Below are 24,179 nucleotides of genomic sequence, written 5' to 3'. Positions count from 1 at the left end.
CAAAACGTCGTCACGCGTCACCATGTCACATGGTACAAAAACCTTGCAAGATATTGTCATTGTTGTATTATTGTTATAATAATAAATAAATAAATAAAATAAATTTAAAAAAAAACCTTGCAAGAGCAAGACGACGATAGATCGTACAGCCCCTCTCAGCCGGCTGAACAAACTGGAATAGCCTCCGTGACAACACAACTTTGCCCTTATTGGCTGAAGAACGTGACGTTTGTATCCCAGGAAGTTCCGATGCGTTATCTGCTATTAAGCAGTGAGAATTGGTTTTTAGTTAATTTACCTGGTAAAATAAAATTTAAATAAATTACATAAATGCTCTAATAGTACACGTAAGTTAGTGGTTTATTTATTGTTAGTTACTGAAATGTTGCGCTGCTTTATTTGTTTAATCGTCCAGTCTGTGAAGAGATTATTTTAGGGTGGCACATGACCCTGAGGCTATCCCATTGGTGCGCCCCCCAGTTTGGGGACCACTGATGTAATGAATGGTAGTGATCCTTCACTATGTTTCTGGCACTGTTGTAGCAGCGGGTCTTGAAAATGTCTTTCAAGTGAGGTATCGGGGCACACCGATAACCTTCTCAGCTGCTTTCACTATCTGCTGCAGGTAGTTCCGGTCCGAAGCCTTGTAGTTCCCGTACCAGACAGTGATGCAGCTGGAGAGAAGGCTTTCGATGGTGCTGGTGTAGAATGTCTTGAGGATCTGTGGTGGGAGGAGCGCTCTTTTCAGTCTTCACAGAAAGCGCAGGTATTTGTGTGATTGTAATTGTAGTGCACAGCTGCTTAATAAAATATTGGTGGAAAAAATCTGTTCTTATCAGTTTAAGTCGTCAAGTCAAGTCAAGTTTATTTATATAGCACATTTACAGCAGTTGTAAAACTGCACCAAAATGCTGTACAAGGATCATAAAAGAATCATAAAAAAAAAAAAAAAAAAAAAGTTTAATATCTGATACGTCCCCTATCTGGGGACCATATATTATATTGATTTTTGGAACAGGGAGATGGAATAGGGGCTTGCTCCGTCCACTCCACGCATCGACCTGGTATTGCAGTATCTCCAGGAACGGTGCACCCCCTATCGGGGAAAGTTGTTGTGGAAGAGTAGATGTGGCGGGTTACTGTTTCTGTGAGCAGCGATCCCTTTATTACTAGCGGCTGTTATGGCAAGCCGTTTTAACATTTAATTGCTAGACTGGATATGTATTGCAGATATCCGTAATTCAATTCTTCCTAGTCAAAAAGAGCATTTCAGATATCCACAATGACATTCTTCCTATCCACAATTGTCATTTCAGATATCCACATCATCATTCTTCCTAGGAGAAATTACGTAACTTTTATGGCAAGCCGTTTTAACATTTAATCAAGTCACACTCCTATCCGTAATTACATTTTAGATATGCATAATATCATTTCTCCTAGCCAAAATTATATTCTTACTAGTCAGAATGGCAAGTACAGATATCCACAATTGCATTCTTATTAGTAGAAAATGTATTTCAAGATATCTAAAACTTTGTTTCTCCTAGTCAAAATTCCATTTAAGATATCTTTAAATCTTTTTGATTTAATCGCTAGACTGGTTATGTATATTGCAGATATCCACAATGACATTCTCCCTATCCACAATTGCCATTTCAGATATCCACAATGTCATTCTTCCTAGGAGAAATTACCTCACTTTTGCCATTCATGTCTATTGGGCTTTCAATTTCAGATATCCACAATTACATTTCAGATATCCAGAATTAACCTTCTGGATATCCGAAATTGAATTCTTGATAGGAAAAATGACGCGTCTTCCGCCAGTATGTGTCACGATCCGCTCCGTCCGATCCTGATGTGTGCCACGCCCACCTCGTTACCTCGTGTTCATCCCCGATTATGATCACCTGTGTCATGTTATTTCTGGATAGTCTTTTGTATTTAGTCCGAGTCTCAGTCTGTCTTCCCCAGATCCGTCATTGTATTGTCTTGATGTTCGTGCCTGTCAGCCATCCCATTACTATTAAACCCTGTTTGTCCGACGTCACGGCTCCGCTTGCCTGCTTTCTTGCTCGCCTGCCCCACAGCCCTGACAGAATGACGGATCTCGTCGAAAACGCACCACGGCAGATCGAGGACCAACGCCTCGGTCTGCTGCAGGAGGTGCTATACTGGCTAAATCAACCAGAGGTCCAGGAGGACCCTGTAGCCCGGGATTTAGCCAGCCAGAGTGGGAACCTCCTGAGTGAGGTAAACCCGCCCAGAGACGCGTACCCTTTGCGGGAGGTACGCAAAAATCTTCGGCAGCTGATGGAGAGGGTAACGGAGGTGAGGACCCAGCTGGTCGCGGTGTCTGTCATCTCCGACACAACCCAGTCCCCGCCGACAGCATTAAACCGGAGAAAAAAGAAGAAAAGGAGAGAACAGAGACAGGAAGAGAAACCGGCGATCTTTCGGAGGGCTTGCTCTCTCTCCGCTGCCGTCACCCCGGGCGTCATCTCCGCTTCCAGTTTGCCGGTACCCCTCGCCAGCCCCGCCGATGAGATGCCGCCACCCTTGGCGGCTTATGACTTTCGGACAGCACGCCTGTTTAATAGGGGGGCCAGGGCCGTTTGGGACGCCATTCCCCGGATCCCCAAGGCCCTTAAAGGGGCAGCGCCTGCACTCCCGGCGGCTGTTATGGACCTGCCTGCTCCAGAACTGCCAGCAGCACCGGCTGCTGCTGCCGGCGCTCTGCCCGCGGCACCGCCTGCTGCTGCCGGCCCTCTGCCCGCGGCACCGCCTGCTGCTGCCGGCGCTCTGCCCGCGGCACCGCCTGCTGCTGCCGGCGCTCTGCCCGCGGCACCGCCTGCTGCTGCCGGCGCTCTGCCCGCGGCACCGCCTGCTGCTGCTGCTGCTCTGCCCGCGACACCGCCTGCAGCCGCTGCTGCTGCTGCCGCCGCCTCTCTACCCGCGACACCGCCTGCAGCCGCAGCCGCCTCTCTGCCCGCGACAATCCCTGCTACAGCTGCCGTCGCCGCTACGCCCGGGGTACCTGCTGAGGGGCACCCTGTTGGCCACGTGACGGCGGCGCTTGCTGAGGCGCCCCCTGCTGGCCACGTGACGGCGGCGCTTGCTGAGGCGCCCCCTGCTGGCCACGTGATGGCGGCGCCCGCTGATGCCTGAGATGCTTGCGGAGGCGTCCCCTGTTGGCCACACGTCCTCTCTGCCCGCGGCCCTGCCTGAGGCCGCCGTTCCTGTCCTGCCCACGGCACTGCCTGAGGCCGCAGTTCCTGTCCTGCCCACGGCACTGCCTGAGGCCGCAGTTCCTGTCCTGCCCACGGCACTGCCTGAGGCCGCCGCTCTGCCCGTCCAGCCCTGCTCGTCGGTCCAGCCTGCTCCTAACCCGCCTGTTCCCGTCCTGCCCGCAGCTCCAGCTGCACCGCCTCCTGCAGCTGCCACTGCTCTGCCTGCGGCACTGCCCGAGGTGGCCGCGGATGCGCCCCCTGCTGGCCGCGTGATGGCGGCGCCCACTGGGTCGCCCCCTGCTGGCCAGGAACTGAGGGTGCCCGCTGCAGCTCCGCCTGCAGCGGAGGAAGCCGCTCTGCCCGTGGCGCCCCCTGCTGGCCATAGGAAGGCGGTGCCCACCGAGGCGCTCCCTGTTGGCCACACGCCCGAAGCGCCTGCTGAGGCGTCCCCACCTGATCTGCCTGTCTTGCCGGCACCTGATCTGCTTGTCTCGCCTGTCCTGCCTGAGGCCCTCCTGCCTGAAGCTACCGCGTCTCCTGCTACTGCACACGAGGCTTCTGTTGGAGCAGTGGCTGCTGCGGCGCCCCCTGCTGGCCCCGCGCACGAGGTGCCTGCTGAGGCGCCCCCTGGTGGCTGCCCGTCCGCCCCGTCCAGCCCTATTCGTTGGTCCTGCCTGCTCCGGACCCGCCTGTTCCCGTCCTGACTGCGGCCCTGGTTCCTTCGTTCACTCCTGGCCCTTTTGTTCCGCCTGTCGGTGTTCCCCTGGTGTCTCCCTTCTTGGTCTGCCTGTCTGCGTTCCCTGTTTTGTATCAGGTCTTGTCGTTCTTCCTGTCTTTGTTCCAGTTCTGTGTCTCTGTCCTGTTTCCCTGGTGTCGTTGATGGTTTTGTTCTTGTTTTCCAGCTCCTGTTTCCCCGGTTTGGTCTCCTTCGTTGCCTCCCTTTGGGGCAAGCCTAGAGTGCGCGCCTTTGGGGGGGGGGGGTTCTGTCACGATCCGCTCCGTCCGATCCTGATGTGTGCAGTATACAGTATAACATTGTTATGTAGCAAATTAGACAGCATTTATAATTCAAAAATCAGTAGTCCTGTTGTCAAATAAATTGAATGACAGAATTTGATTATCCAAATATACTTAAGATAACAAACATTACAACTGTCTTAAATGCCATGAACTAAAGCACAAGTAAATCATGTAAAGAGATTAAAAGAAGTCACGTGATTAAGCAGATGTAATTAGGGTCGTGTTCTTCACCATCATTGCAAGCAACAGATACCGCCTCTGTAAACAAAGACAATTGCTTGAACAATTATGTTCTTATGTTCTTAATTAAAACACATTACAGTCGTCCCTCACCAATTCGCGCTTCGACTTTTGCGGCTTCACTCTATCGCGGTTTTTTGAAATACATTTATAAATTAAATAGTTGATAGACAGTGAAAATGATACAGCGCGCGCTCGGTTGTCTGAGTCAATTATACACCTCTGTATTACAATTAAAATTAAAATTACTGTATATATGGACTGTAGGCCTATGCATTCGAGCAGCCCCGCAAATCCTTCAACGCCTATGGGGGGTATTTTCTGCAAAAAATAAAATTAAAATGAAAATGATAAAAAGAAAATACAATCTCCACTTTGCCATTTACTTCCCAAAGTCTGTGCGTAAAAATCCTGCACAAATTAAAATTAAATAGCACTATTTGCATTTTAATTTTCCACTCATGTATGAGTCAGATGTGAAAAATTGAAAAATAAAATTAAAAACCCTTTTTGTCTTTTCATTTTCCAATTTGACTTTTCATTTCCTACTTTGGCTTTTCATTTTCAAGTTCGCTACATGCAAATATATGTTAATCGGAGCGAGGCGGTGGGCGGAGCTACTGATCACTGCTGCGCTTCTCAGTGCGTTTGCCGATTCCTTTCTTCTTGTGACTTTGGGAAGTAAATGGCAAAGTGGAGATTGTATTTTCTTTTTATCATTTTCATTTTAATTTTTGCAGAAAATACCTCCCATACAACGCCAGGTGCAGCCCAATAATAAAGAAATAAAGAATCCTACTTCGCGGAAATTCATTTAACGCGGTAGAGTCTGGAACGGATTAACTGCGATAAACGAGGGACGACTGTATACCAAAAATGCTGATGGCTAAAGCTGTTAACACCAACGAAATATGACTTACGTTATTTTTAACTTTTCCCATAGTACACCTCTGTCAGTCGGTGCACACGGATTTTCCTCCAATGACGTTTGGGATCAATTCCGAAGTCGAGTCTATGGTAGTGTAAAAGTCTACGGAGACTGTAGACAGTTAAGCACTCTGATTGGCCGAGATTCTACGGTCGCTTGCTGACTGTAGACAGTCAAGCGTTCTGATTGGCTAAGAGTCTACGGTCGCCGACGACACGGATGCAAATATGAACTGAGCGAGCGAATCGAAGTGAATCAAATGAACATCTAAACGCAGCATCAGAACCACTTCTTCGACAGTCTGTTTTCGCTACCCGCATTGTCCACGTTTTAACTTACATTGCACAAAAGTATATAGTAGTGTCGTATATATTATATTACTTTAAATGGAAGATGGCGACTCCCGTAATTCGCGTCGTTAACCAAGACGCCCCCGAAATTTGCCAACAGGCTGTACTGGTGGCGATGCAGGAAGCTCGACTCTACCGGGAGAAGAGGATGGTCTTCCCCAGTACCGCCGCTCCCTATATGCAGAGTACGCAGTCTGCGTAGGGCACCAACTTCCAGGGGGGCACCATCCCAGCTGCTCAAATTTTTTTTTTATATATTATAATAATAAATTAATATTAATAATATACATATACAAATAAACAAAAATATACAAGTTGTACCCAAATCTCTGGATTGCTCTGCGCATAGCAGTGGCGCTCCCTATAACTGTTGCCTCTGTTGTAACTGTTTTTCTAAAATGAAGCTCATCAAAACGTACTTGCGCTCATCTATGGCACAAGAGCGCATGAGTGGTCTGGCAATTGTCAGCATCAACTCTGAATTAGCAAAGGCTTTATCATATGAAGTCAGATTCCATTATATACTTGCTGGAAATAAATAAAAAAAAATACTGCTATGGTGCCTGTTGCATGCATTCCTGTGGCAAAAAGAAATGCTCCACAGTACATGTGATCTCATTGTTGTTTATTTTTGTATTTTCTCTCCACTTTCAGGCATCTTGACTCCCCAGTTCCAGAGACCCCCACAAAGACGAGAGCTGCCCTCACCCAAGCTACTGAGGAAAGCCTTCCTCATTGCGGAGGCTGAAAACATTGAGGACTACCGGACACAGATCATGTCCATGTTTGGAAAGGTCTTGAAATATGACTCCACCAAGAAAGTAAATTTCATACATTACTGTTCAAAACATGAAACATGTACAAACAGATCAAATGAGGCCGATGGCAGGCCTTATGTCAAGATATGAGGGGGCAGGAGAGGCACCGCCTGACTTGATGTATGTGGACCGTGGCTGCTGTCATGTCCTGGGCGTGTCTTCCGTGGAGCAACTCTTCAACAGGTGGGCAGATGGAGGCATGCTCATACGCCTGGATGTGTTCCACTGGATCCACAGGTTCGACGCAGCCCTTCGGACTGACCACCATCCCAAGTATACCCTTTTCAAGTCAGCGCTATCGGCATCTGTGTTTGCCTACAATAAGGACGACATGGCACTCCTCTTGCAAGCCGTACGTGCCGGGCACCCAAACAAATATGCATCTCTATCTGATGGTGAGCTCATGGAGACGCGTGTCACCAAGTACGACCTGCTCCATCACGTTAGACGCATAACTATTGGGGCCCAAGAGACGTGTGAGAGTGCAGAGTGCCATTGACATCCTGAAGGGTGCCGCTGGGATGGATGAAAATCAAGTCCATCTCTTTAAGGATGAGGCAGCAATCAACCATGTATGGGAGAACCAGAAGAAGCATCTGGAGTGCATCCAGGATCCACCGGGGCGGAATATGTACTCAATCAAAAAGTATGTTACCCGCAACGGTGTGCGTCTCCCATACTACATCACAGTGAGAGGGAGCAACAGTCTGGAGGGCTTTCACTCCTTCCTGCCCAGCATGATTCCGGGCCCTCACTGTGCTGCTGTACCTTTTCAAGTGTACCTCCTGGCCGGCATCGCTCGCTGGAACTCTGGCAGGGAGTCGGCGAACGTCAGAGGACAAAAGGGGAGGAAGCACATGGTTTACCAGTCTCCTCTTGTTCATCGCCTGAATCAGCGGTGTCAGGAACTGTTTGGGGAGGTCGAAGAAGCCAACTACAGGCCTCCTGTTCCGGCTGGTGATGAACAAATTGGGCTGGAATACCTGTTTGCTCAGTCAGCTGAACTGTTCAACGCTCCTGACCACTACTCACAGGCCCGAGAGACACTGCAGGAAGCAGAGGATGAAGGGGATGATGTACCTGCTGAGGAATCCACAGTGGATGCAGAGGTGGATGAGGAGATGGATGCGGGCTACACCTCTGAAGGTGAGGGTGACACTAACTCCACTGAGGAAGCACATCTCCCTCACTGACCAGGCCGTGGCTGCTGAGCTCGACCCCTGCGTGGAAGATGTGTGCGGACCAAATCATCTGCCTGGGTACGAGCATGTTGAGGAGCTGAGCAAAATTTTGGTTGACATTGCCTTGGAAGAGGGAAAACTTGCCATCAGCAACTCCATGAGGCAGAAAGTCTTGCTTGGAGCAAGCTGGAGCTTCACGATCGAAACATTCAGCAGTTTGACTCCCTGTACTCTGCAGGCTGGGGAAACGCTCTCTTCAGCCGCACCAGCGGAGACCCAGCAGAATCGTCGTTGGTACAGAAGCTGAAGTTCAGCAAACGGTATTCGGCTGCACATCTGCTGGATTCCAGAAAAAACAGGCTGATGTACTGCCTCATCAAACAGCTCTGGCTGCATCCCGACTGTGGAGGCAAGGCTCGAGGCTCACCACAGAAACATCAGGTGATAAAGATGTACCAGCGAGTGCAGCAGAGAGTGACCGTGGACGACGCTGAGCTCAGCAAGCTTGGCATTCCAATCCTCAAAATCAACTCCAAGTGTGTCTCTGAATTCATCCGCAGACGAGGCCTTGTCTGCCAGAAATGTCACAGACCAAGGTTTGACTGTCCTCCATCGCCATCAGAGCATCACTGACAGCACCCAAACCTCAGCACCAGCACCAGAACTGCCAGAGGAAAGACCTCACACCAGTCAGCCTCAGGTGGAGTATGAGGTCACACCATCTTTGGCAGGAATAAGACTGCTTAAAAAAAAGAGCCCCTCATCCCCCCACCATCCTCCCCAGTCTTCTTCTCCCCCTACCACCAAGCCAGGTGTGGCCAATCTTATCCGCAAAGGGCCGGTGTGTATGCAGGTTTTTGGGATTACCTGTAGGTCAGCTGTTCAAACCCAGGTGTGAGGACTGTTCAGCCAATCAGCCCCCTAATTAGTGATCTAATTAGGGAGTTGCAGCGAAAACCTGCACACATACTGGCCTTTTGCGGATAAGATTGGCCACCCCTGCACCAAGCCAAACAAGTCTTCAAGCCACCCAGTCCAGTTTTTGTCTCACAGTCTACATCATGATTTGCACTTCATTCCCCTCCTCAAGTGTACAGTCACTGTAGACGGACTGTAGACAATTCGGCTATCTGATTGGCTTAGCTGACTGTAGATGGCCAATCGTCTGGCAGAATTTGACAGTAGACTACCTATTAGGCATGCAGCATTCTCTAGCTCCCACCCACTAATTTGATTGGATGTGACATTCCCCTCGGAATTTGATCGCTGCTAATATGATTGAGAGGTCGTACAATAATTTCATTTACTGAGCAACTTTTCTGCATGAGCTTCGTTTCCTGCTGACTGAAGAAAGTAAAGAGTTTCTGCACGGCAAACTTCTTCCTGTGGATTTTTAGATTTACCTGCGGTAAGTGTAAACGGAATACAATTAAGTTTATGATCGGTGTATGGCCAGTAACTCAAATGCCATGTAAACGCAAGAATCCGACTGAGATCGGCGTATGAATAAACCGGTTAAGCTACCTAGGTCATCCAGTAATAACCGGATTACATTTAAAATACCAGTAAAGCACAAAATAATAGTTGTTATAACACCAGAACCTGTTTAGCGCTAAAGATTAAATAGTATAAATGGGATGCACAGAATAAAATGTATACAAACTGTCACAGATACAAAATCTTCATTTGTAAACTACAGCCAACCAACCCAGGGACACAAAAAGTACAAAAGAAAAGTTTCTGCCTGGTAAAAATGTCTCCATCTAAAGGTCTGAGCAATAGAGTGTAAGCTAGCTATGAACACTTTACGTCTGTTGTAGATAACTTGCAGGAATGAGGTGTAGCTCCTCTTCATCTTATCAGATTCTCCCTTTGGGGATCGCCAAATGTATTTTGGATATCCACAATTACATTCCTACTAGTAGAAAATGTATTTCAAGATATCTAAAACTTTATTTCTCCTAGTCACAACGGCATCCTATCTACTCGTCAACAGATATCCACAATATAAATGTAGATATCTGCAATTGCATTGTTCATAGGCATTCATCTTTATATTCATTTACGCTTAAGTGTAATATTTTTTAGCTGCTAAAAGCAGTTTTTCTCTAGATATATTTATACTAAGATTATAGATGTTACTTGTGTATTTCATGCTAATCTTTTCCAGAGGTTTCTTGCTAATAATTATAACTGCAGCGTCATTGACAAGCACAGAGAAAAGGTGGCAAACCCTTGTAGAATGGTAGCAATCCAGAACCACTGGATTAAAGACTATCTGGCAGAGTATGCAGAGAGCTTCCTGCAAGTCTCAGTTCTCTTGGAAGCAAACATCGATCAATGTGTATATGGTCTGAAAGGCTTTGAAGACCATAGCTTTCAGGAGATGTGGGAGCTCTACCAACAGCACTCAGTCCAGAAGGACAGGCCAGAGTGTTTCAGCAGTGACCGGAGGGAGCTCATCCGGAAGGCCTACGGTTCGGTGAGCAGGTGGTTACATGCACCTGTTACTCATATAACAAGCGCGACAATGATTCAGGAAAAACGACAGGAAGGACCAGGTAAGTTGCAGCACATGCGTAGTAAATGTAAGTTGTTCAAATTTTTTACCCAGGAATTGAGCTCCAGTAGCCAAGACCCCACATGGCTGGATGACTCTGCTTTTTCGGCAGTGATGAATTTGGAAGGTAATTGTAGGCAGATATGTAATGATTGGTGAATGTCTACCTCAGACATATTTTTCAAATTGTGAAATTATTTGGCTAGGTACACTGAAAATCTTTCTTTGTGATTTTAAGAACTGGGCAGGTCAAAGAAGCCCAAGCCTGAGGCATCCTCCTGCCAGGTGTCTTCCACTGTCCAGGCATCCTCTACCCCACAGGCATCCTCCTCCACCAAGGTTCCCTTCTCCATCCAGGCCTCTTCCAGTGCCCAGTCCTCCTCCACCTCACAGCTGCCCGTCACCAAAGTGCTCTCTCACACCAAGGCGTCCTCCTCGAAAGCAACCTGCTCCACCCCACAGCTCTTACTCGTCTCAGGTAACCACCTATAGATCTTCACCATCAAGGAACCCCTGCCCTGCACCTCAGTCATGCCAAAGAGGTCTTTGTCCACTGACAGCACCTCTTCTGTGGAGTCATCTCAAAGCAAATCCCCTGTAAGCGAAATTCATATATATGCAAACAGATGGTAAAGAGAATGTGCATCACTATGTGGTAATGTGCTGTGTGTACTTGTATAACTATACATGCCTAACTCTGCATAAATATGTATTTAAGTATAATATTGTTTTGATATGTCCCAGGTTGGGCTGGAGGGTTGGTTGTGTCTTTTGGAAAATCTCGGTGGCGTCCAGGCAGCTGACCTCTCCTGGCTGAAGAACGACACAGAGAGACGGCTGTTCACCTCAGTCCAAACATACAGGGACAGCAAGGGCGCTTTCAGGAGGCGACGGGTCATGAAATCAGACAGGATGAGGTTTTACCCTCCAGCATCCCCAGGATTTGTTATTGCTGTGCCAACATCCGACCTCTTTCTCTGGAGCCGTCTTTGTGTGGCGGCCTGTGGAGTGTGCAGGTATTCTCTGAGAGGGGAGGAGTGTGCAGGTATTCTCTGAGAGGGGAGGAGTGTGCAGGTATTCTCTGAGAGGGGAGGAGTGTGCAGGTATTCTCTGAGAGGGGAGGAGTGTGTCAAAGGGATGGATGTCTACTGCTGTAGTGAAGTGCTCATAACTGGTGGAAATTGTTTTCTCAGATTCCTTTGATGTGGACCTTTGATCATTTTCACTGGACAAAAAATAAATAAAAAATCTTTTTGTGGCCCTGAGGGGGCTGGAGGCAAAGTGAGCAGATGGGTAAGTTTTGAACTTGTGACAGTTTCGCACCAGCATCCATTAGTTGACCGGCATGCTTTCTTTTGTAGTCTGTGGCTCTTGAGTAGGAGCATTCCAGCTGTGTGGTGTCTGTCTGGCTGGCGGGCATTAATGTTGGCATAGTGCTTGTTGATCTGACTGCCGATGTGGGTTTGATGATGCTGGAGGTGGCTGGCATTTTCTTCCCTGTTGCAGAAGAAGACCTCATGAGACATGAGTGCCATCTTTTTTGTAGGCATGAAAACATCTCTCAACGCCTTGGTCCCTGCTTTGCTGTGCATCGAGCTGTACTCAACTTCAGTATAATTCGGGAGGGAGAACTGGTGGTTGGCTTGGTGCTGGAGGAAGGTGTCGACGATACTGATGTTATGCTTGAAATGCTCAGAGGCATCTTGGTTGACTGAATTCTGTCACTCTTGCTGGCGGTTAAAGTCACACACCGTCTTTCGTGTTCATTTTTGGCAAAGGGATGCCCATTTTGCTCAGCACCGGATCCTTCACCAAAACCCTGTGCTGAATCTTCTCGTAAGCTTTTACGATTTGTTTTTTTTCCCCAGGGCTGGACTGTCAATTTCCAGATAGCCTCAACCAAAGCAGTTTAACCAGCTTGTACATTAGCCAGTTGTTCTGCGCACTTATGTCTTGTTGAGCTGGCATGTAGCGTTTCTCCATCTTAACTCGCTGAATCATGCCAGCCTCAACAAGATCACCCCGCTTGGTGCAGCAGTACAGACTGTTTCCCCAGTGCGTTTTGTACAGCTGGTTAACCCTCTGGGGCTGCTTGTGTTCCTCCATGGCATTCCAGGCGTCAAACTGCTCCTCTGTTCTGAGGTCAGTGTTAAGTGGTGCTCAGTCAGACCAATGTCTACCAGCAGAGAGCAGGTTTCCAGCTGCCTGTATCCAGGCAGGAGACAAGACAGACAGACATTCTCCTGTTAAAAAATAGAACGTAATAATTTAACTTGTGCAGCTGAAGTGACTGCATGCAAATTAACCATACATACATAATCCTGAAACAATTGAGACAAAAGCAGGAGGGTTGGATTCGCTGGTCTCACTGCTGATGAGTCTCGTAAGCCTAGTCTTCCTCACCCGGGTCAAGCTGGCCAACCTCAATCACCTCTTCAGCAAGTCCGTCACTTGACAGGTCTTTGAACGTGAACAGACCCGATTCCCCTGTGCTCTGACTGAAGAGGTACTCAAGCACAAGCAGCTCATTCGATGTCACAGCAGCAGGGGCACAGAAGTTCTTCTCCACAGTCTCCCCAAACAGCTGCTGGCTGCAGGCGTTCAACCTGGCAATCAGTGGTGCCGACCTTTGCCAAGTGATGCCAACCTTTGCCACCATAAACGGCATCTGACGACCTGTCCGAGTTCCAGCAGGCGATACTGCTAATCAGGTAGACCTGAAAGGGCCGTGTGGCACAGAGGGGACCTGAGATGACAAGATGCACTGAAATGGAGAGAAAACTAACTGGTTTGAAAAAGCTGTCTCAACTGGCAGCTTCATGACATCATAGGAAAGGAGGTGGTGTTTAAGTGGCTGAATTGTCAAATTTATTCGTGACATATAATTATAATACATCTTACCTGGAATCATGTTGGGCAGTACTTTGTGGAAACTCTCCAGGCTGTTGCTACCACGAAGGCACTTGTAAAATGGAACGTCTACACCACTGATAGTAGTAGAGTGAGCCCCTCTATACATGCTCGTTCCTGGAGGGTCCTGTATGCCCTCCATCGTGTCCCTGATGGGATGGCCACACCTCATCTACGGCTCCTGTAAATTAACCACGATAAACAGTGTATGACACTGACAGTAGCGTACGAGCACCAACAGTGCACAAAAAATTGTGTACAGGCTACTACTGTTATTATACACATGTATGTTTGTACCAGGTGATTTGAAGAGGCTGACTCCATTTTCATCCAGCCCACTGGGGGCCTTTCAGCTCGTCGACGGCTGTCTGGATCAGGTGGAATGACTCCTGCACCCCGAGTGTAACTCTCCGCACATGGGGCTTGAGCTGCGCCTGGGACACATGGAGGCGAACAACATCTTCGTCTGAAAGGGATGCAAACATCACAGAATTCTGTGCCCTGACAGCTTTGATGAGGAGCTCCAGATCTTCTCGATTGTAGGCCAGGACTCCTCCAGCGAGTGCAGACTTGAAAGTGGTGTATTTGGAATGGCTGTCAGTATGGACGGCTGCATCAAACCAATGTCTCCAGTGAAATATGTCCAACCGCACCACCATTCCACTGTCCACCCAAGAGCTGGTCGGTACCTGTGCCCGGCGACACCCCCGATCCCCATATAAAATCAAGGGCACGGGCTGATCTGCCTGCTGGAATATTATACTTAAATACATATTTATGCAAATGGTTATGTATGTGTAGTTGTGTACACACAGCACATTACTACATAGCAATACATAGTTTCATTACTATGTACAATCTGTTTACATACAAGAATATTGCTTGGGAAATGATTTGAGGCTCCTTGCTGGGTGAAGATCTGTAGGTGGGTGCCTGAGAGGAGTCAGCTGGGTGGGGGAGGAGGTATGGGAGGAGGACAGTGACTGGGTAGTGCAGGTTGCCTTGGAGGAGGACGCCTTGGTGTGAGACAGTGCTTTGATGAAGGGCAGCTGTGAGGTGGAGGAGGACTGGATGGAGGAGGGAACCTTGGTGGATGAGGATGCCTCAGACTTCTGAGCTCCTTGGACTTGCCCAGCCCTTAAAAATCAAAGAAAGATTTTTAGTGTACCTAGCCAAATAATTCCACATTTTGTAAATACGTCTGAGGTACATAATTACTAATCATTCTTATTTCAAATTTATTACTCTTAAAAAAGCAGAGTCATCCAGCAATTAGCGATTTGTGTTAGTGCTGCTCAATTGCTGGGTGAAAAATCTTTTTTTCTTTTTACTATGAGTCATATGTAATCAACAATGCAAAGTAATAGTAATTTAAATAATTTATATTCACTACACAAGTGTTGCAACCAATGTCCCCAGGCACTGCTGGTGGGACGGTGCTGGAATCCCATCGGCACAGAGGCATCTTTCTGCAAAGGCCGGGGCAGTGGATTGGTCCAGCAGTTGTCTTGGGGGTTTGGGGAAGGTCATCTTTTTCTCATCTGCTGTACAGTGATACATTGTATGGAAGAAGATTTATAATAAATAGATATAAATATGCTAAGGTTACAATAAGTTTTTGTATGCAAAAATGAATGCAATAGTACAATCTCACAAAACCACAAACACACATACTGCACTAAGAAAGAATGTGGATCAAAAAAAAATTAAAAATACTGCTTTTCAAGGTGTTAAATTTCGGAAGGAGTCACTTTTACACACCTTGAACCAGCGTCATCCTGTTTGACCGATGTTCCAAGGTGGGGTACAGGTCAGTTTTCGTCTATACATATTTTTGTGATGTTTAATTACAATGATGCTAAATTATGATTTATAGAATACGATTTCAGTAGTAGATTTTGATTTTATTTAGACTATATTAGTGAATCTGTAACCAACCACAGAATGAGCAAAATATAATTATGATAAGCACATGTACAGTAAAATTCTCAACTTTACACACATAATTACGGTTAAAAAAAGCACTGAGGTCATCTACAGCTGGACCAAGCCAATTTCCAAAAAGCCTGTGGTGCCTTCTGTTCCTGTCCAGAGTGGAATGTGTTAGATTGAGTTTCCACCAGGATCACGTTTTATTGTGGTGACACCATGGAGATAAATCTGCATTGCGTCACACTCGCAGAAACAACGAGGATAATTACCATGTACTGTATTACCATAGATGTACACGTACGACGTGAATACAGATCCTCAAGGTGAGGGCAGTACTTCATGCCCACGATTCAGGTAAAACTAAGTAACGTGACAGCTTTTACAATAAAGTTAAATCGGCAAAAAAGTGAATCTGGCAATAGGAGTTTTGAAAAATTATTATGCATTTGGTTATCGTTTTTCATGATTCTATAAAGATTGACCAGTCATAAACAGACACTTTAACTACATCACTCATGATGCCCTGTCTCCAGGTAGTTAAGTAGTGCACCTTTTTTTTTGGTAGTGCTTTTAAGTTTCAGTCAGGATCACTAGTGCTATTAGTGGGAAAAAATAGTCTGGAGCCCTGTATTTGGAACCTGGAGTCTGGGGCTATATACAAACATTTGTACAGCATCATTGCTGCTGCGCAGAGGATGTCCAAATGCTAAAAAAAAGGTAATTAAATCTACACAAATGCCATCAAGACTCCACACACCCAGCTGGCTCTTTGTCACTTATAGTAAACAGAAGAGATGAGCCTCAAAGTTCGGGGAAAATAAACACCACACTGTGTGAACAATAAAAAATATTGAATCTTAAGGGCCTTTCTCAGGGGCTAAAGAGGGAAACCATTGTGTCAACCACAGGATTTAACCTGGCAGCCTTGTGATTAAGAGTCCGAACCCGCTGAGCCACACGCCTTAGCAGCAAAACTCATCCACTGAGGCTCAAAGCCAAGCAATGGCACCGCTAACATATTAACACAATGTGCCAGTACTCAACCCCAAAAGCACTTTCACACACAAAGTAGATCTACTCTGCCTCTTAAAGCACAGTAGAGAAAGTGACTTGAATATCCCCGTTCCTTGGCAGTCAATGGACCTAATTCACTCTTCACTTGCTGTGTTCTCCCTGAATGGCCTGTTAGATGGATTTGGGGTTGATGTACCAGTCGGACCGACAGAGGGAGCTGCTGTCTCAGCAAATCCTGTTCAACACTGCTGCAATAACAATGGTTTGGACAAAAAAGACAGCATGCTACCTGATCTCCTAGGAATACACAAGTATCTGAGAGGGAGCCTAATTAGCAAATATCAGAATTTTCAGTCCCACTGACTTTCAGAATCATTACTTCCCCACTATGAATCCCATGTATCACTAGAAAAGTTTTTTTTTATTATTATTTTTTTTTAATTTCAAGTTCACTCACCGTGGGAGGGGCAAAAACCTCACACCCAAGGCTGGGGGCACAGACTGGAGACACCAAATAACAACGATTCAAGGGAACTAAGGTTTCCCTCCATAGGTTGGAGACTGCCGCTGGATTCCGGCAGCACTAACAGGCCCTGATGCTGATTTGACTGCACTAGTCTATGTTCTGCTGAAGGCCCTTTTCGCCTATAAGATTACTAGGGTCACTGCTGACATCTTGTGGCTGAATTGTAGAATTGCGTATAATTCTATTAAAACCAACGAAAAATCGCAACCCTTCAGTAAACTTCACGAAACTAAGCAAAAGACAAGCAGCTCTTACATGCGGCGAGTCTGCCTCTCCTCCCCAACGGCAAGAATGAATGAAAAATGAGCCACGCAGACTACCAAAATATAAATGTATGGCGCATCTCAAGTATACAACTAGATTCCACATAAACTTATCAAACCATTGTTTGCGAGCTGCTGGTAATAAGGACATGGATCTTAGAAAGCAGCAGAGAGGAACGACATTCAGCAAGGACAATAAATCCCACTGGCCGTTTCACACCAATTGCGAAGTCTCTTGGAACAGGGAAATGTCACATATTCAGAGCGCATGAAGCAAAAACAGCACTCATACACACATATGTCAAAGTTAATGCCACTGCAAGAATTAAACCGAACTCGCAGAAAAACAGCCAGTAGTAGTGAATAGGTGTCAGGTCACAGAAAGCTCGTCCCCCTAAATCTGCTCTTCAAGAACAACTTTCCCCAATAGGGGGCGCACTGTTGCTAGAGGTACTGCAATACCAGGTGAATGTATGGAGTGGACGGAGCAAGCCCCTATTCCATCTCCCTGTTCCAAAAATCATTATATGGTCCCCAAATAGGGGACGTATCAAACAAACTGATAAGAGCAGATTTTCTCCCCAGTCTTTATTCAACAAGTTCTGCACAACGAGTGAAAACATATTACCGTATTTTCCGCACTAAAAAGCCTTTGATTTTCTTAAAAAATGCGCTTTAAACGTGGATTAATTTCTGTTGTGCATACTGAACTCGAAGCGATTTTAATGTTTTAGTATTGAAAAGTGAGTGTATTGTGTAGAGTTATTATGAATACGCTGACTTTTGATTTAGTGGTATAGGACCGTATTATAAGTGTTCAATTTTGAGTTATTGTTAATAGGCTGACTTTTGATTTAGCGATACAAGACATTTGTTTTTTTACGTGTTAAAGAGTAGTGCAGACGCTCATAAACGTTTGAACAATGTTGACAGTCATTGTGAACACGTGATGTAAAATAAACTTTGGTTGACTGGCTTATCTGACTGTTTTGTTTTGCTTAAAGCGCCTTAAAGTCCGGTGCGCCTTGTATGTGGAAAAAGTTTGAAAATAGACCACTGATTGACGGTGCGCCTTATAATGCAGTGCGCGTTATAGTGCGGAAAATACGGTATACAAAATTACCATCACAAACATAAAAATATAAAACACTAAAAATTTTAAGACAGTATCAGTGTTTGACATTACTATTTAAAAATAAAATTAACTCAAAAATAAAAAACCAAAAGGCATATCAGCTTGCCCCGTGTGAGGATCGAACTCACGACCTTCAGATTATGAGACTGACGCGCTACCTACTGCGCTAACGAGGCTGCTACATGTAGCTTTAGCCAAAAGGCTGAAAAGTGAAACCCAGAAACTAACATCCAGACTAGAGCTGTCACTGAAAACTGCAATCGTCAGTGACAATCATTAAGGGTTGTGGGAGTATATCAGCAAATATACGGCATACATGTATATAGCTGTAGACTCTTCTTGGTTCCAAATAACAGTGGTGGTAGCTGTCATTACATTTTCAATTTCAGGCATAAAACCAATGACATACATATTTATTAGCCATGACAACCTATAATTTCAGCTATACTATGGTAATGTAGTACATTAAAAATATATACAGTATGGGAAATTGCAACTGATACGGCAGATGAATGGATATAGCACGCAATGCTATCCTGAAGAATGCAAAATGTCATTGTAATATTCCCTTGCAATATACAGTAAACAGACTAAGTGGTGGAAGGTTCTCTCACTGAAGCAGGATCCACGGCCAAAAGCTGTAGAGTGTGAGGAATTGCTTTGACTTGACCAACATAGCAATCAAATCGTTGCAGTTACGGCACAGCAAGTACAATACATATACACCATTGTGTAAAAGCACCTAGCGGCGAGATGGAGAATACGCAGACTGATCAGCAGCGTGTTCTTTCGTTATACCATAAATCAGGGGAGAGCGCGGACGCAGTCCCCCACTACCAGAAATTATGCAGTCGAGATTCCCACATTTGGGGAATTCGCAGGGGTCAGCACAACCGGAGTGCAATGGCTGAGCCTCGCCCTGGGTGAACCACCTTCTTGATCATGGTATCTCCCCTGCCAGGTAAGTATGAGTTGCTTCTGCCTCGAGATGGCGCGCCACTCCACAGCAAAAATGTTCAGTTTACGGTTATCCTTTCACACGGCCAGCTCTAAGCCTACAGCCATTCTGATCAAGATTTAACAAAACGGCTGTTGCTTTGCTCTCACTGCTGCCATGGCAAGCGTTTCGTTTTCATTTTGCGAGCTGTCATGCTTTTCAGAATTCCCAGAATGCCACGTGGTTCATAATTTGAAAAACCGACCAATCACACAGACAACTGTCCAGAGGTACCATAAGCATAAAGTTATGTGGTGGGAGATTCATCTTAGTATAACCAACATCGGCTTCAAATTGTATTATAAACTGTAATACAAGACTGTTGGTACTGTACTGGTGCCGATGCTGCTTTCATTTGCTACTTACTGCCATTTTTATCTTTGCGTTCAACGTTTAATTTATTATCAATATTAGCATCGACAATAATAGAAGCGGCAAACTCGTTGTACCTGCGCAGTAAAAGTGCTACTTGTGCAATGACAAAGGTATTGCATTGTATATATGTAACGCAAAATGCAGAGGAGAATGACTATTTGTCACATTTCACCCATAGAATACGTTTAGCAGAAACGGTTGCCACAATAGCGTACTAGCGAGGCAAAGAGTACATCACAAGAATACCGCTATCAAGGAGCCAAATATGCATGAGTGCGGTTAAGCTGTCTCTGCAATAACCACATGGTATTTGGACATCGATGGAAGGCGAGGAGCACGTAAGGACTGACACGAACAAAAAGGCAAAACTCAAAAGGAGCAAAACTCAAGGTTCAACAACAGGGTAAAATATGCCTGTTACTCTTACTTTCTGTTAATTTTAAAAGTCTGCAATTCAGTGTGTAATAAAAATGAAAATATTTAAATTACAATTTAATATTTTAAAAATATATTCGTGGTTTTCAATTTACGATCACACTGGTCCCAACAAGCCAAACGCGCATGCGCGCACACGGCGTTGTCAACGTCACCGACCACGTCACCTAATCGCGCCGGCCTTTGCCCACACCCAGATGTACATTCTACAAAAAATGTTCCATTCATAAGAATGCCCTGTAACACGGAAACCGTCAGCGCCACTAGGCTCATTGACACACAGCTAAAATATACAAACACACACACCGGCCTCTGCGAAAAAACACTCTGCTCCAAGACATACCTATTCTAATATTATAACATTGTTTCTTAAAATTTGTTACGCACTCGCAAGGGGGACGGGAAGACGTGGCAAATTCGACACACGTGAAGCAAACGCCACACTCGTACACAGCTGAAATACATGGTGAAATTGGCAGTACTAGAAAAATCAAACCAAATTCATAAAGCAACAGCCACTAGAAATGAATGGATCGCTGCTTACAGAAACTGTAACCCGCCACATCTACTCTTCCACAACAACTTTCCCCGATAGGGGGTGCACCGTTCCTGGAGATACTGCAATACCAGGTCGATGCGTGGAGTGGACGGAGCAAGCCCCTATTCCATCTCCCTGTTCCAAAAATCAATTTAATATATGGTCCCCAGATAGGGGACGTATCAGATATTAAACTGATAAGAACAGATACTACACTTGATCTTAGCCAAAAGGCCGAGAAGCGATACCCACAAATTCGCCGCCAGACCCAGATGTATGACCGACACATACAGCCCCTCCACGGCAATGCTCCGTGCCACATTAGCGCCCGACGGAAACACCAAGCCCAGCACGAAACGCGCTCATTCACACATAACTGAAACATCCAAAGAAGCAAGGCAACATTCGCGGAAAACCACCCTGCTCCGCGACATGCCTATCCCAGAATGCAACGCGGCAACTTCGCCATTGTCAAGCTCTCGCGACTACAACTTTATCTTGTTAATGTGAACATCTCTAGACAGGTACCTCCGAATACTCCGCAACATTAAACGTTTGCTCTGACTACGACACAGACCGGCTAACACAGGCAACACAATGTCCCTTTAATAAAGCTGCACACGGACACGGAGCACGTTTGTCTTTATTCTGTCTAGCAAAAATCTCCCTGCGTGTTTCTCAATTAGTACAAGAGACTCGATTGAAATCTATCGGCCGCTGCCTTGTCTTACAGCACTGCCGAGTTTCTTCGGCGGAGGAAAGCGATGCTGTGGCTGCAGCGACGCAGACCTCACCAACTGTGATGATCAATCCCCCCCCCGCCACGAGAAAGGGAGATAAAGTGTGTTAGTGGAGGACAGACTTTGCAATTTTAATCATCGTCAGTTCCTGTTGCCCGTATGTGCTTTCCTACATCGTTTGATACAGGGGAAGTTACACGCGCGTGCATTCCTCCCCCATCAGTGGCGGAGGTGCCCGAGCCAAGCGGTCAAAGCCTCTCGCTACTTGCACGCGCAGGACAGCCGACGCTCGCGCCGCTGTCACGCTGCAGACGCACGAGTTTCTGATGCTGGCCGATTAGTTGGCCTGCTTACGTGCGCGCACATTTAGCACATCTCCGAATTGGTCCGTTTAGGGTACATAATTGTATATTTTATTTAACAGGCGCTATTATCCAAAGAGCGACCGTCCCCGAAACAACTGGAGGGTGCGGGCCTGGCTTTAGGGGCCCCAACGGTGAAATCACTCTGCTCACCCATGCAACGGAATTAAAAGCTCACGAATGTTTCTTGAAAACATGCCTAAAATGTTACACACGTCGGTGTCAACCCACTGACGACAAAAAAACAACAACTCGCCACGACCCCTTACGAGTAACCCCGGGTAGAAGATACCGAACGCCAAGCACGCCTTACTTTGAACAGGCCTCGGTCGGGCAGCAGGCCTAATATTGTGCAGAAAGTGACACACGAAACTAACAAGGTTATTTTGTTGTACAATTCATAACTTGTTCGACTGGCAATGATTACTCTTTGCTGTTAGATTGGTCGTTTTTTTTAAATATTTTTATACCCACGGCCTTTAACTAGCTGGACAACACCCGTCTTTCTGACTGCAATCAAACAAACCTCAAGGCCGACACGGACAGACACAATTAACCGGGCCTAGCCAAACATGGGTGAAAGTGTGAACACCACCCCCCATCTGTAATCTATTCGTTTGGGGGATCGTGTCACGGGCCCAAAGGAAAACGGCCTTTTCTCAAACGGGGTTGAGATACGATTTATGATCATAATTAATTACTATTAAAGGAATATACCCGCGCAGTCACACGTTTAGGATCATTGTCAGGAATATTTCCTAGACTTATCGTGCATTCCATTTGCCTCGGATTCCGATTTTCGGAATCCGAGATTACGTCACATCCGGTAAAAACTCGGAAAAACCGAGTTGGATACGTTCCATTTGCCAATGAAGTAGCAATACCATCGACCCATATGAAAAAGCAAGATTTTTTGCTTAGCCGGACAACTTGTCGGATTTAAGGTACCTCAGTTTAAATGGCCTTTATTTTCGTTCACTTACAATTAGCCCGAACTACCTTAAATCCGACAAATAATCCGACTAATCATGAAATCCAATTCTAGACCGGTTAATTGGTAGCCATTGTTAGCCATATCACTTGATAACACATTACGCGCGGTGCTTCACGTATAAAACTCCGTAGCAACACGTCCACAGATAAGTTGGACGGTATAGTGTGTGCGACCGATTTAATGAGCCAGAAATGAGAAGTAGTGCTTAAACAGGATAAAACTACAACTTTCCCTTCTGTTGATAAAGGGCGCAGCCATCTTCGATTCTGAACTCGGGATCCTCTGCGTTATCCGAGATCATTCTCGGATCTCCGAGAAACGGGAGCGCGCATGTCGTCACTTCCGGCTTTGAAACTCGGAATCCAACTCGGAATCCGAGTTCCCAGGGCAAATGGAACGCACCATTAATACGAGGTCACTTTAGCAGTCAGCGCCTTACAAGGCCTAACGAGAGACTACACGCCGCTGACAAGGCCGCTATCGCTTGTGCATTATAATTGGCATCTAAATTAATTCTCAAATGAAAGGTAGGAAAACGTGCGGATTATTCCCCCCACAGAAAAATATAAAAGAAATATCTCGCCGTCGAAGCATTTCATTTGCACAATTTGTCATTTTGAACGTCGGACGCCGAAAGTTTGCAAACCACCGATGAATGCAACAGTAAACAGCAAATGGCTTGACGTTGCAAATTTTAATCGCATGATTTAAACGAATAATAACGACCGTAAACGAATATTAACGAAAAAAGCTTTTTTAAAACCTTACCTGTGGCAGAATGGCCAAAGCGCATCCAACAGCGGCCCCGGTTCAGCCGTAACACGCTGATTGCGGCCCCCTTAGTGGGCGTTCCGCATTTCGGCGTGACGTTAACTCCCGCTCTCCGAAAGCGTGGACTCGTCCAGCTGCTGTTCACTAGGGGTGGATGATATGAAAAAACAAGATTATTTTTAGGCAGGATCACGATCTTATCACGATTCTTTTTCATGTTGGTCTTTAATACTTTTTTGCAAGTTACTGAACAGCACGACCAATCTAATTCCACTAAATAAATTATAGGCCTATGAGGTAATAAAACTTGAAACTTTTATTTTTTGCAAATAACTGTTTGTTTTGGAAAATCTAAACAAGCTCCGTATTATCGTTGTCGAATTCTTTTTAGGGACCAAAAAAACGCATACAAACACATCAGCGCAGTAGACTAGTGAGAACATCAAACATTGCTTTCTATGCAATATATGGTGTAATAGCGAATCGCGCATGGTGGGTACAAATCCTAACGGCAGATCGCCAAATCGCCCATCCATACTGTTCACCAAATGAATATAATACAAACATGTAAACGAGTTTGAAACAACATGAAAGGCTACAATACTGTTCAGAAAAATATAGAAAAATACTAAAATTGAAGATATTGGTCAGACAGACACTTACTCGGGGGGGGGGGGGGGAGTTTAGAGTTGAAGGTTACCTAAATGCATGTCTGCATGCATTGCAGAAGGAAACCTCAGCACTCATCTAGAGATCAACAGACACCATATATGAGCGGAGGATCAGCTTTGGTTAAAGGCCCAACGGTGAAAAATTACTTTACCGACCACGGTATTTGACATCTCTGACCCCTCTTC

The 24,179-nt window shown here is 45.9% G+C and overlaps 2 long non-coding RNA genes, 4 other non-coding genes and 1 pseudogene across 11 annotated transcripts; 2 read left to right on the top strand and 5 right to left on the bottom strand.

Moving 5' to 3' along the window:
* Positions 1 to 237: 237 nt before the first annotated feature.
* On the top strand, positions 238 to 11,996 carry LOC111832780 (uncharacterized). Of its 3 annotated transcripts, none has more exons than XR_011993502.1 (4): positions 238 to 347; positions 626 to 766; positions 6,426 to 11,623; positions 11,877 to 11,996. It is a non-coding gene; the product is annotated as an uncharacterized lncRNA (long non-coding RNA). The 3 variants fall into 3 exon arrangements; XR_002835589.2 differs by lacking the exon at positions 11,877 to 11,996 and having other exon boundaries at positions 6,426 to 10,808; positions 11,075 to 11,203; XR_011993501.1 differs by lacking the exon at positions 11,877 to 11,996 and having other exon boundaries at positions 6,426 to 10,927; positions 11,075 to 11,163.
* LOC111832785 (U2 spliceosomal RNA) lies at positions 994 to 1,091 on the top strand (annotated as a pseudogene).
* A 920-nt stretch (positions 11,997 to 12,916) lies between the features above and the next one.
* LOC111832779 (uncharacterized) lies at positions 12,917 to 23,456 on the bottom strand. 4 transcript variants are annotated; one of them, XR_011993499.1, is made up of 6 exons: positions 23,320 to 23,456; positions 14,631 to 14,784; positions 14,112 to 14,377; positions 13,538 to 13,674; positions 13,232 to 13,421; positions 12,917 to 13,047 (listed from the first exon to the last, which is right to left on the bottom strand). It is a non-coding gene; the product is annotated as an uncharacterized lncRNA (long non-coding RNA). The 4 variants fall into 4 exon arrangements; XR_011993497.1 differs by having other exon boundaries at positions 13,538 to 14,377; XR_011993500.1 differs by having other exon boundaries at positions 13,538 to 14,377; positions 14,636 to 14,784.
* LOC111832784 (U2 spliceosomal RNA) lies at positions 17,404 to 17,600 on the bottom strand. The gene has a single exon (XR_002835592.1). It is a non-coding gene; the product is annotated as a U2 spliceosomal RNA (small nuclear RNA).
* On the bottom strand, positions 18,214 to 18,286 carry trnam-cau (transfer RNA methionine (anticodon CAU)). Its single transcript has one exon. It is a non-coding gene; the product is annotated as a tRNA-Met (tRNA).
* LOC111832782 (U1 spliceosomal RNA) lies at positions 18,916 to 19,079 on the bottom strand. The gene has a single exon (XR_002835590.1). It is a non-coding gene; the product is annotated as a U1 spliceosomal RNA (small nuclear RNA).
* LOC140593353 (U2 spliceosomal RNA) lies at positions 20,511 to 20,701 on the bottom strand. Its single transcript, XR_011993666.1, has one exon. It is a non-coding gene; the product is annotated as a U2 spliceosomal RNA (small nuclear RNA).
* Positions 23,457 to 24,179: the final 723 nt, after the last annotated feature.

Source organism: Paramormyrops kingsleyae, chromosome 10 (genome assembly GCF_048594095.1).
Source record: "Paramormyrops kingsleyae isolate MSU_618 chromosome 10, PKINGS_0.4, whole genome shotgun sequence".
Classification (NCBI taxonomy): domain Eukaryota; kingdom Metazoa; phylum Chordata; class Actinopteri; order Osteoglossiformes; family Mormyridae; genus Paramormyrops; species Paramormyrops kingsleyae.
This window is presented reverse-complemented; position numbering and strand designations above follow the sequence as displayed.